The sequence below is a fragment of the Bison bison genome, unplaced genomic scaffold (assembly GCF_000754665.1).
Source record: "Bison bison bison isolate TAMUID 2011002044 unplaced genomic scaffold, Bison_UMD1.0 scf7180017864326, whole genome shotgun sequence".
Classification (NCBI taxonomy): domain Eukaryota; kingdom Metazoa; phylum Chordata; class Mammalia; order Artiodactyla; family Bovidae; genus Bison; species Bison bison.
Window position 1 is genome coordinate 4,842,709 of NW_011494898.1, and position 13,527 is coordinate 4,856,235.

The following is a 13,527-nucleotide window of genomic DNA, read 5'->3' on the forward strand; positions in this document are numbered from 1 at the left end:
CAAGAACAAAGTATATACTGGACATGAGCCACTGTGTCCACTCTAAACAGCTTTTTCATGAAGAAAGGGGTTCAGTTCAGTTCAGTCGCTCAGTCATGTCCGACTCTTTGTGACCCCATGGACTGCAGCATGCCAGGCTTCCCTGTCCTCCACCAATTCCTGGAGCTTGCTCAAACTCATATCCATTGAGTCAGTGATGCCATCCAACCATCTCATCCTCTATCGTCCCCTTCTCCTTCTGCTTTCAACCTTTCCCAGCATCAGGGTCTTTTCCAATGAGTCAGTTCGTCACATCAGGTGGCCAGAGTATTAGAGTTTCAGAAAGGGGTAGGAAATCTCAAATCAAGACTTTGACTATAGCAAAGACAGCTCAAGAGGAGACCCAGTCATACCAACCCTCCCACATACTTTCACAAACATGTACTTGCTACATGTGTATTTCCTTAACAGCAGCAGTAGCTGTGAATTACCTCCTAGACTTATTAAAATATACCCTTTTGCCCTAGACATAAAAGAAAGGAATAAAATACAAATAGAGCAATTAAATCCCATCCCTTCTGCAACTCTGTTTAAAATGCACATAAAGATAATTAGAAAAAAAATCACTTGGGAAAAGCAATCCCCAAAAGGTCAGCTGCAGGGTAATATTCATATAGCTACTATTTAACACCAATGTAAGGTTAGGGAAAATATCCAAATCTCATATTAAACTCAATCAATTCCTTTCTCTCCACCTGTAAAGGGAGTACAGTAAATAGGAACAAGTTCACCTTAATACAGGCAGAGCAAGTTTTAAAAATCCTGCGCCAATCTGTGTTTGTAGACGAATAGCATATAATACCCCCGTGGAATCACTCTGCAGGTCTCTTCATCAAAAACCATACAGCACTACCTTTTAAAGTTCCTATTTTTCTGCTGATAACAAGTTTTACCAAGTCATGACAGCTATCATTTTTATTCTGACCTTGAGTTCACTAGGAGGCCAAGAATGAAGGCCAAAAAAATATCATGTGGGAAAGATGGACCATCTAAATAACATGATATATGATTGCCTCTTCGTATAACTGGAGGATAAAAAGCCTGATCTTACGCCTGTCCACCCCCGTTTACTTTCTCCCTGTTCTATTTAGTAACATGCTTTTCAGAAAGTACTAGAAAGGGTGAGTCTTTTTCCCTCTCATCCACATACCCACACACACACACACACACACAGGGCACACGATATATATAGGCCCCTATCCAAGGACATGTGACCTCCACAAAAATACAGCCCCACTCACAATGTTCAACTTCCAAAAACTAAAATTCCTGCCCCGATTTAGGACGACTCTTTGAGAAGACAATATCTCCTAATCCAGAGTCAAGAGTGAAATCAACTTTAAAAAAGGACAGAGAGGATTAGGATGAATCCTGAATTAGGATGTGGTAGAGATACTAAAAGGGAATACAGAGGAGCAACAAAAACTATGCTCAGTCTCAGAAATAAGACTCAGCCAGCAGCAGCCGGGTGGTGTGCCTAATAAGGGAGGCCAGGGGTTGGGGACCAGACCATCCATGAGAAGCAAACACAATACAGGAATTCCCCAGCAGAAGGCAACAGGCAGAGACATAGCCATACAAGAGGCCTGGCAGCCATTGGCAGGTGAGGGGGCAGAACACTGCATCATGGGAGACTGGCAGCCTGGGCAAGCATCCTGCAGCAGGCAGGGCCCACCTGGCAGCTGGAGGAGGACGCTCTTCATTGAGGACGGAGGCCCAGGGTCAAGACACCCACCCTCCAAGAGTGTGGGGTGATCCTAGCACATCGTATGGCAGTGGGGAACATGAAGGAGCCACAAGGATAAAGGGAAAAGACAGTGACCTGTTATTGGGAATGTGGATACAAGCATGGGGTCATGGGAGGAGGACAACAAGCCGCCTGCCATGGGCTGAAGCTAACTTGAGGTTGAACTATTAACCTTAAATTCCAAAAACTGAGTACCTCCAGGCTTAATCCTCAAAGCTGAGGGACAAGGAAGGGGGTACGAAAATAATGACTGCATAACTAACAGCACTGTCCACTGAAAATGCCCAGAGCATAAGAATAACTAGAATCACCCCCCTTCCATTTGCCCCCATACTCCTCTTCAATCTGGATAAGCAACAAATATTTATTGAAGGTGCACTGTGTACCAGATACCATGCAGGTTGGTTATTCAATCCTGAACAAGACCTAAACCCTACGTTCATGGTGCAGGTGGCCTTGCGGGAGAGGAGGCGGGGAGTTGACTCCTCTGTTCCTGCCTCTGATGTGGGCTTCCTAACGCTGGCCCCCATTATTGTTCCCATTGCTTGAGAGGTGGGACTGTTTTGGCCTGATGACGCTTTAGGAAGGAGGGAAAGGAATCTATGCCAGACGCTAACCTTGACTCCTTGTCTTGAATAACACCTTTGAGAGGTTAAGGCAACAAACACACAGCAAAGGCAGGCTTCACCTAGTCTTGGTTATCACTGTCTGGGGCAGCTCCTGCCCTGCCAGGATGAAGCATGTCCTAACTGGTCTCCTAGGTAGAAGCTGAGCATGGACTGTTAAGGGACAGCTGGGGAAAAACCGGTTGCTACATCAAGACTCAGGAGGCACAAAAGTCTGGCAAGCCTGTCCAGGACTGGGGCAAGAATACAAGGTAACAGGCAATAACCATCATTCTCATAAAGATGGCTTCAAGCCAAGAGGCAAGAAGAGCTCAAAAGGATGAGCTTTTTAGAGGCAAAGCCAAGTGGAGGCTGCAGCCACGGTCACAGCAGCTGGCCTCTCTCCCCTTGTGGAATATCCTTCATCCTCAAAGTTCTAAACCAACTGCAGGAAGGCCTCTGAGCAAAGAGCCCTTCTCAGCACGACCTGCCTCCTTATCAATAGCTCAGTTGGAAAATGGCCATCTCTGGGCATATTAGGGGCTTGTGTGATCAGTCTGGTCCTCCAGGAGGGAGACGGAGTTTGGGGCTGAAAAACACATTTCACATATTCTGCTCCCAACTTGGCTGTTGGAATCTCAGAGAAGGACAGAGCTGAACACCAGGAGTAAACTGTGTGGTCTTTAGCTGGAATCCCAGACCAGCATTGCTACAAGAGGGAGCATGTGAGCCAGGAATGGGACTGGGGGAAAACCGACAACTTTCTCCCCGACCCCCTGCAGATGTCTGCAAAAGAAAATCAAAACACCGTCCCAATCCACCAAAACTCTTTTCTGTGATTGTACATGGATGTGTAGTGTAACTTAAAAGGTAATTATTTAGTGTTTCCTTGGATCTTTATTCGTAAGTTTAAAAAGGCAAGTATCAACCCAAAATAAGATTTTGAAATTCTTTTTATTTATAAAGTGTACTTTTCTGTTCTTTGCAGTTTTTTTTTTTTTTTTACCAATACCAATACTTTCTAAATGATCCTATTTAATTTGATGACACTGATTTATAGTTCGTCATTGTTTTCAGGTAATGGTTCCGTGTGTCTCTTGTTTTCCTGTTTGTCATCTGCCAGGGTCCCTTTTGGCCAAAACGTACTTTGGGCCACAGAAAGGAGTTCATTAGCCAGTAAAAACTGTTCTCTATAAATATGTTCAAACCCCTCCCAATCTATTTTATGTTTCTGGTTTCCTTAACTCAGAGATGAAAATGTTTCTGAAGGTTAAAATTGTGAAAACTGAAGCTGTATTAGGACACCAACCAGTTTCCTATGCTGACATGCCCCAGGAATTCTCTACCACCTCAGGTTCAATTCAAAATCTGAAGTGAAGGAATGCCACACGCAAGCAAGTCTTCTTCTCTCTGCTCTTCCCAAACAGAAAGTGGGCCCTTTCTCTGCAACATGTGGCACCTCAGTCCACAAAACCATGGGGCTTAGTTTCAGGGCATTCATAAAAAACTAAAGGTTATTCCTAACAAAGACTGCATGAAATCGTTTCATAATTCACAGCACTATCGGTTCATCTCTGCCTCAGGGCCTCTGCTATTTGCTTCCATGATATGGAATGGCCAGCACCCCGGGGCCACCCACTGACCAAATCCCATCTTGAGCTTCTAGACCTAATTTAAGACTTAGCTTCTCCCCTCCAATTCTCTTGGTCTTCATCAACCAGCTGTTCCCCTCTGGCCTTCACCCCTAAAGATGCTCAAGTATATCTCTTGCAGTAGGTACTATCCCGTGACATAGCAGTAAGTGCAGAAAAGAGCAAGAAGTATAGTGAGAAACGTTGAGGGAGAAGATATCAGAGCCCTGATAATAGAGGCAGCACAGTGCAGCTGAGTCCCTGTGGTTTAGGGAAAAATAGACCTGTGTGGACTAAATCCCCGCTCTGACACTTACTAGCTACGCAACCTTAGGCAGATTACTTTCCCTCACGGAGCCTCAGTTTCTCATTCCAAAACTTCATGTAGTTTTCACCAGGCAAAAAATGGTTTAGGTGACAGCAACTTTCCTGAGCACTGGAGCTACAAAGATGAGTAAGATAAAGCCTCAATCTTGTAAGAGCTCACATTCTGTAGGTAAGTCATTTGCAAAAGCTTTAGGGTCTTGGAGGAAAATAGTTCAGGAGCATTTGAGAACAGTCAACTGGAGGAAAAATTGGAGTCTGAATTAATTCCAGAATTGCAGGCATGTGTTAAAGGCTGGAAAAGAGTGCTGGTAGGAAGAATGGAAATGGAGGAAGATTTGAGAGCTATTCCAAGTGGAATAAAATGATAGGTCTCGGGTCATTTTGGACTTGAGAGGCAATAGATGAATCTTGATTCAAACTTCTAGTCTGGGGGACAAGTATAGGCACTGATAGAAAGGGGATAACTGGGAGGAAAGAGCTGTTTTGGGTAGTGGGAGAGATCAACCTCCACACAGATTCTTCAAGTATGTGCCTCACGGGCAACGAACGCCAATCTCAAAGCCCAACAGCTTCTTCTTCACAGCACCATCGAGCCCTCTTCCTCTTTATACCCTCTTGCTTTTATCTGTGGAAGGTTCAGCGGTGACTTGAACAATCAAGTAGCTCTGCCAGACCAGAGCAAACCGTCTCCACCCATGTCTCTCACAAGAGACACACTCCCCCATGCATTTTTATTGACCCTACTTGATATTTTAAAGTTAAAATGACTTTAGCCTAGAATAGCCCATGTTCCTCTTGACCATTTCTCCAAGACTATAAGCACCCAACTGTTCTCTGAAGCTACCCAGGCAAAGCAAGGCAGCTTGGTCTGTTACAGTTGAAGGGTGGTGCTTCCACATTCTGAGCCCAGTAACTGCCACCCAGAGCCCAGCAGAACCTACCTTCTGCGGAACCCCCAACCCCCACCCCAGACACTGAGCATACTCAGTATAAATTAGGATGACATTTCTTTAAATAGTCCCTAATTTATATATAGCAAACAAATTTAAAGCATGCATTTCCTTTGAACCAACAATTCTAGACATTCAGACTAAGGAAATCATCAGAAGTGCGCATGAGCACACGGCTACAGAGATAACTATTGAGAAATCCCTTTAGTTGGCAAAATAAAGAGAGTAAAAATGCAGGGACAGCTTGAATGCAAAACAGTAAGGGAGTATTTCAATAAATTGCCACATATCTGCATAACAGAAGACATTTAAAATGTTTTAAAGGCATTTTAGTGGCATAGGAAAATATTTGAAATACATTTTAATTGAAAAAAGAAAACAACTATATATAATTTTGTTCTCAATTTTGTAACACACACACATAGGTATCCATATATCACATACATACACGCACACACACAAAGAAAAAACTTTGGAATATGTAGCTATTATACCCAGGTGGATTACAGATGACTTTTATTTTCTTCTTTGTACTTTTCTGTATTTTCCAATTACCTTTAAAATCTTTCTGTAATCAGGTCAAAAATTATCAAAATAAAGGGAAATGGGCCATAAATACTCGGAGGGGAAAAATACTGTGATGATGATAAACATGCATGGAACATCGTTTGCTTCTGTCCCATAGGAGATATCCATCTCTTGCCTGAGATACCTGAGAGCTCGGATTTCAGAGCTTTCTTTAAGTCTCAGAGCTTTCTCTCAATAAATCTATTCTTCCATGTCTAAGCAACGAAAGACCACAAAAACAGATATTTGGATACAATCATTTCTCTTTCCTTTATGCTCATTAAACTAACTTCTGCCAAAAGTTAATGATTGGATCCCTCAAGTTTCTTATTCTTTGGTTTAATTAGGGCTTACATAGCAATAGACTGGAAAAAATTCTCTTCTCATTGACCTACTTTGCTTTTGAGGTCTGGCATAGCTTCAACAATTATTTGAAAGGAAATATACATAACATATCCCACCAAATGTAGAAAACTGTAGCCAATCCCATCATTTATACATGTCTCATTAATACCACTTGCAATAAATCCCCTAAAGTCTCTAACAAAAGCTGTTATTGTCTGTAGGAGGTGAGAATAGGGAAATGTGATAGGAGAGAGTTCCCTTTCCAACAAGGATGTTGGGGTAGGGATTTATATTGCTAGCAAGAGTATATGTTGGCCAAGTCTTGTTGTTTCTTATGTAACAAATCTGCATACCGCCACGTGCTTCTCTCCCCTGCTATACAGCTTACACACGGTCAGGGAATGACTCTCTGAAATACCTTCTGGCAGACTCATCTCTCTTTCACACCTTACATTTGTATAGCAAGTCATGATTCACCAAAGACTTTCATGTAAAGGACCTTATGGGATTGTTAAAAGCAGTCTAGAAAGCAGAGTTCAGAGAAGGCAATGGCACCCCACTCCAGTACTCCTGCCTGGAAACTCCCATGGACAGAGGAGCCTGGTAGGCTGCAGTCCATGGGGTCACGAAGAGTTGGACACAACTGAGCGACTTCACTTTCACTTTTCACTTTCATGCATTGGAGAAAAAAATGGCAACCCACTCCAGTGTTCTTGCCTGGAGAATCCCAGGGACGGGGGAGCCTGGTGGGCTGCCGTCTATGGGGTCGCACATAGTCGGACATGACTGAAGTGACTTAGCAGCAGCAGCAGAAAGCAGAGTTACAGATGAAGAAAAAATTCAGAGAGATTAAATTACATGTCCAGATACTCGTGCTAGCAAGGGGTGGCCCTGGGATGAACAAGTTTTCTAAGGTATGATTCAGAGTTATATCAATAACTTTAATAATTCCATAATTCTAGTTTAATATTGAGTTTTAAAACATTTTTGCCATCCATAGGCATGTAACCAGTTTTACACGATCTCTCAATAATGATGCATGTAGCTGCTGTACGTCATCATTTCAAGCTCATTCTAATGAACATTATCCTTGGATGATGATGGAACAGAGGGCACCATCCAGGACAAAGTCAGCCTGGACACATTCAACCCACTAAAGGCCTCTGGGTAGGATGTCCTTCATTAACCAGAACTGTCAGTAACTAGAGGGCTTGACACTCCTGTCTCCTGACACCATGTCTCCTCTCCCAATCCTTGGCTCTTTTTCCCAAGTCTGACTCTGGCATACCCCATAGTAGATATGACCTCCAAAGAATTACCTGTCTTGTAAGACTGCTATTTGTTGATGTGTATTAATCTCCCCCTTCTCCACTCACTCACATACACACAAAGACATACCCTAGACTACAACTGCCCTGAGATACTATGTCATATTCATCTTACTGTATCACCCCAATTGCCAGCAGGTGCCTGTTTTTTTGCTGCATTAAATTGATCAGTATATTTTTAAATCAATTACTTGAGTGTCTATAGAAAGTACAGCTATGCAATTATAGTTATATATTTTATGATCCACTTTTCCCCCACCTGTGACTACTCTCATTTTTCTTGCACCACCAATCCTTTCATTCATTTTAATAGCTTTCACCAAATGACATTCTATTTTATTTTATGGGACAGTCATCATGAGGTCTTAAGTTGTTTCAACCCAAGACTCCAAGATTTGAATTAGTCTGGGAAAAGTTTGGGAAATCACTATTAATTTATTCTGTGGTTCTCATTTAACTTTTCTAGGCAGAACATTCTCTCATTTTTAAAATATGCACTCACTTCTAAATGAGGATAAGAATTTCATTTTCTTAGATCAACTAGCCCAATATTTTTTGCTGCTAGACTCAATTTAAAGTAGAAAAATTGGATGAAGACCCAATTGCATTATTTATCATAGTCACATGAGCTAGGTTATAAAATATGGTTTACCGTGTTCTTCAAACCATGTTTTCAAGATCTTTTAAAATAGCTTGACAATATTTAATTTTGTTAGTAAAATAAATTGTCTAGATTATTTGTTTCTTGACATGTAGACGGATCTGATAGCTAAGGTGTCTTAGAAAGTGACTATTACACATATATACACACGACTATGTATAAAATAGATAATCAGTAAGGACCTACTGTATAGCACAGAGAACTATACTCAGTATCTTGCAATAACCTAGAAGGGAAAAGAATCTGAAATAGAATACATATACATATGTGTATAACTGAATCACTTTGCTGTATACCTGAAACTAACACAACATTATAAAATAAAATAAAATAAATTTTAAGTAAATATTACATTTAAAGTTGTGATACAGGACTAGGGAAACATAATCTCTTTGATATAGGGCCCCACATTTTAGACCTCGCCCTATAGGACTAGTTGAGAAAAACTTCAAGAAAGCTAGCTAACATGTATATATTCCCCCAGCCCCACCAACACTCCCCCTTCTTCACATAGAGTGAAATTCCTTTGTAAAACATAGGAAGGCATTAAATGCAAACTTTTAAATGTTTTGCCTATAATTTTCATTAATTACTGTCTCCAAGACAAAGGGCTGCTAAGAAAATTAAAACATAAAAGCGTGCTTTTTTTTGCCTTGTATTTATTGAGCAAGAAAAAGAAATGGAACAGTAAGAGATACACTAAGGAAAAGTTCCCTGTTTATAATAAAGATATTATTTCCAATGTGATTCTTTGTTCCTTGTGGGCCAGCCCTTACCCTGAACACAGGATAAGCACAGTCTCCATCTGGTCCCATCACTTCATGACAAATAGATGGGGAAACAGTGGAAACAGTGTCAGACCTTTTTGGGGGCTCCAAAATCACTGCAGATGGTGACTGCAGCCATGAAATTAAAAGACGCTTACTCCTTGGAAGGAAAGTTATGACCAACCTAGATAGCATATTCAAAAGCAGAGACATTACTTTGCCAACAAAGGTCCGGCTAGTCAAGGCTATGGTTTTTCCAGTGGTCATGTATGGATGTGAGAGTTGGACTGTGAAGAAGGCTGAGCGCTGAAGAATTGATGCTTTTGAACTGTGGTGTTGGAAAAGACTCTTGAGAGTCCCTTGGACTGCAAGGAGATCCAACCAGTCCATTCTGAAGGAGATCAGCCCTGGGATTTCTTTGGAAGGAATGATGCTAAAGCTGAAACTCCAGTACTTTGGCCACCTCATGCAAAGAGTTGACTCACTGGAAAAGACTCTGATGCTGGGAGGGATTGGGGGCAGGATGAGAAGGGGACAACAGAGGATGAGATGGCTAGATGGCATCACTGACTCGATGGATGTGAGCCTGAGTGAACTCTAGGAGTTGGTGATGGACAGGGAGGCCTGGCGTGCTGCAGTTCATGGGGTCGCAAAGAGTCGGACACAACTGAGTGACTGAACTGAACTGAACTGAACACTCCCTTAAACATTCTGGGCTTTTCACCAATAGTCCTCCATATTAGATCTGCTTTGCCACAGCCCTTCTTTTAAAACAGCTAAATTCACTTGAGATTTGGTAAGGAAATCATGCCCTACTGAGACAATTAAGTTTACAATTTCTAAAAATAAAATGAAGAAAGAATAAATGTGTTGGTAATGGAAAAGGGAGTAATTTGGAGTATACATTTTCAAAGATTCTTGTTTGAAAGTCATAAAGTCTGATTATATTCTGATTTTCACTTACAGTCTAAATCAGAAGTTTCATATAAATGAAATAAATACTGAGTTATACAATTAAAGGCATTATATAATTAACAGCTCTTAAGAAATTATAAATATATGCTGCTGCTGTTAAGTCACTTCAGTCGTGTCTGACTCTGTGCGACCCCATAGACAGCAGCCTACCAGGCTCCCACATCCCTGGGATTCTCTAGGCAAGAACACTGGAGTGGGTTGCCATTTCCTTCTCCAATGCATGAAAGTGAAAAGTAAAACGGAAGTCGCTCAGTCGTGTCCAACTCCTAGCGACCCCACGGACTGCAGCCTACCAGGCTCCTCCGTCCATGGGACTTTCCAGGCAAGAGTACTGGAGTGGGGTGCCATTGCCTTCTCCTAAATATAAGCTAACCTTTCCCAAAACTATGCGTGTCTTCCCCAAAAGCCCAGATATCAAGCCCTTCTTATGAGCAGTGCACTTTTACCTCTTTACAATTGCAGCACCCAACTCTTAAACATCCCTGTCCAGTTTTCCTCCTAGCCAGGTGACATAAAATCCCACAACTGATATTACATATTTGTCCCTGAGGAAAATAACCACATCACATGTTACCTCAAATTTGTATACCACCTTGGGATCTGCCTTTTTATCAGAATGTCCAAGATTCTCTTTTGTTTGCCCAATGACAACTTCTCCCTAGGTTCAAGATACTTTCTGACTCTGCAGAGGAACCTGCCTCCTTCCTCAGCATCCACTTGCCAGTTTCTTCTTTCATTTGTCAGTAATACTGTCTTTTGCTCGAATTCCTTGAAAGCTCCTTGGGAAGACAATATACACCGAGCCCAGACAAGCTCCTTTGTTTCCCTGCAGTTGATGAAGTAGCACATGTGGCCTGAGAATCCAAAAACTCTGGATACAGATCACAGTCATATTAGTATAGGCAAATGGAATAGCTTTTCTGAAACTCGGTGTTTCCATCTGTATAATGGGACTCCCGATAAGTACATCACAGTGCTTCTTCAGGGATTCAATGAGATTGTACCTGTAAAGACATCAGTACACTGCCTGGCACCTCCTAAATGTGCCCTCTTAACTCTTCTTTTGCCCTCATTAAATTTTTAATTAAATATCACTATTTCTTCTGACTATAGACTCCAGGAGTTAAGTCACTTGTGCTTCTTATAACTCTGGAAATTTCTTGGGATAAACTCTTTTGAGTCTTCTGTAACTTCATCTCATTCATCCCTATCATTATAAATCTATTCTAATTTCTGGTTAAAATATAATCTTATTCACCCACTGCTAGACAAACTACAAGAACCAGCAAAGAAACACAATCATGGTTTCTGAGTTTTAAATACACTATTTTTTTCTTTTGCAAAACTTTGGTCAAGTGCAAACATTTCAAACTTGAATTCAGCACTTTTCCCAAGCAAGGCAATCAGTATATACCAATACCAATTTGGCATGCCCTTGTACAATGTGATATTCAACATAAAACTGGGTTATAAGAAGCAAGGAATCAGAAACTGCTAAAGGAGAGGAGGGTAAAAAAAAATCTAATGGAGTTCAGGACCAAAATTGAGCTGTCCAAATCTATTGTTTATATGTGGGCTTAATTTTACCAGAACTGCTTGCTCAGCTGAACATAAATCCAGGCGCAGGGGGGTGGGATGGAAGGAGGAGCCACTTCCACAAGAAGAAATATGAACTGGAATCTATAGATACAGCAAGAAAAAAAAGTTCAGCTCTCACCTGAACTTTCAACTCTCATCTGTCTACATTTGCAAAATCATTTCACATATGTTCTTTCTGATTCATGGTTTCTACTTTGTGACAAGTTTTCAGACAGAGACCAAAAAAATAAAAGCTCTCTTTTCCCAGAAGACAGCAAACAATTTGCTCTTCATATTGAGCCAAGAGATGACAACTAACTCACAGATGTTTCCAAAGATGAGATACTGCTGGGTTTGCAAGTCTGCTCCTTGAACACGGGCCCTCTTAGGTTGGGTGGGATCAACATATTCAGAGTTCTCACCAAAGAAATCAAGGAGAATGCAGATTATTTCTGGCATATGCTGTTTATCAGTCTACTTTAGATCTTTGAGATCTGAGTTCAAGGAATCAAAGCTGACTCAGTGAGGCAGGGCATTCAAAAAAGATGCTGAATATTACCTTCACCCCATCCCGCTCTGGGAGACTTGGGTTAGATCCCTGGGCTGGGAAGATCCCCTGGAGAAGGGAATGGCTACCCACTCCAGTATTCTGGCCTAGAGAATTCCATGGACTACACAGTCCATGGGGGGGTCTCAAAGAGTCAGACATGACTTAGCAACTTTCACTTCCCATTTCACCCTTAACCTACTTCATTTTAGAGTTCAAACAGGAAATGAAGGGAAAAGGAGAAGAAAAGTTGTGTTGTTCAGTGGCTAAGTCATGTCCAACTCTGTGACCCCATGGATTGTAGCATGCCAGGCCTCCCTGTCCATCACCAACTCCCGGAGCTTACTCAAACCCATGTCCATCAAGTTGGTGATGCCATCCAACCATCCCATCCTCTGTCACTCCCTTCTCCTGCCTTCAATCTTTCCCAGCATCAAGGTCTTTTCCAATGGGTCAGGTCTTTGCTTCAGGTGGCCAAAGTATTGGAGCTTCAGCTTCAGCATCAGTCCTTCCAACGAAAATTCAGGGTTAATTTCCTTCAGGATTGACTGGTTTGATCTCCCTGCTGTCCAAAGGACTCTCAATAGTCTTCTCCAGAACCATTCAGCACCACAGTTCAAAAGCATCAATTCTTCAGCACTCAGTCTTCTTTATGGTCCAACTCTCACATCCATACATGACAACTAGAAAGATCACAGCTTTGAATATATGCACCTTTGTCAGCAAAGTGGTGTCTTTGTTTTTTAATACACTGTCTAGGTTTGTCGTGATCACTCACCTAGAGCCAGACATCCTGGAATGTGAAGTCAAGTGGGCCTTAGGAAGCATCACTATGAACAAAGCTAGTGGAGGTGATGGAATTCCAGTTGAGCTATTTCAAATCCTAAAAGATGATGTTGTGAAAGTGCTGCACTCAATATGCCAGCAAATCTGGAAAACTCAGCAATGGCCACAGGACTGGAAAAGGTCAGTTTTCATTCCAATCCCAAAGAAAGGCAATGCCAAAGAATGCTCAAACTACCACACAATTGTACTCATCTCACACGCTAGTAAAGTAATGCTCAAAATTCTCCAAGCTAGGCTTCAGCAATACGTGAATGGTGAACTTCCAGATGTTCAAGCTGGTTTTAGAAAAGGCAGAGGAACCAGAGATCAAATTGCCAACATCCGCTGGATCATCGAAAAAGCAAGAGAGTTCCTGAAAAAACATCTATTTCTGCTTCATTGACTATGCCAAAGCCTTTGACTGTGTGGATCACAAGAAACTGTGGAAAATTCTGAAAGAGATGGGAATACCAGACCACCTGACCTGCCTCTTGAGAAATCTGTATGCAGGTCAGGAAGCAACAGTTAGAACTGGACAGGGAACAACAGACTGGTTCCAAATAGGAAAAGGAGTATGTCAAGGCTGTATATTGTCACCCTGCTTATTTAACTTATATGCAGAGTACATCATGAGA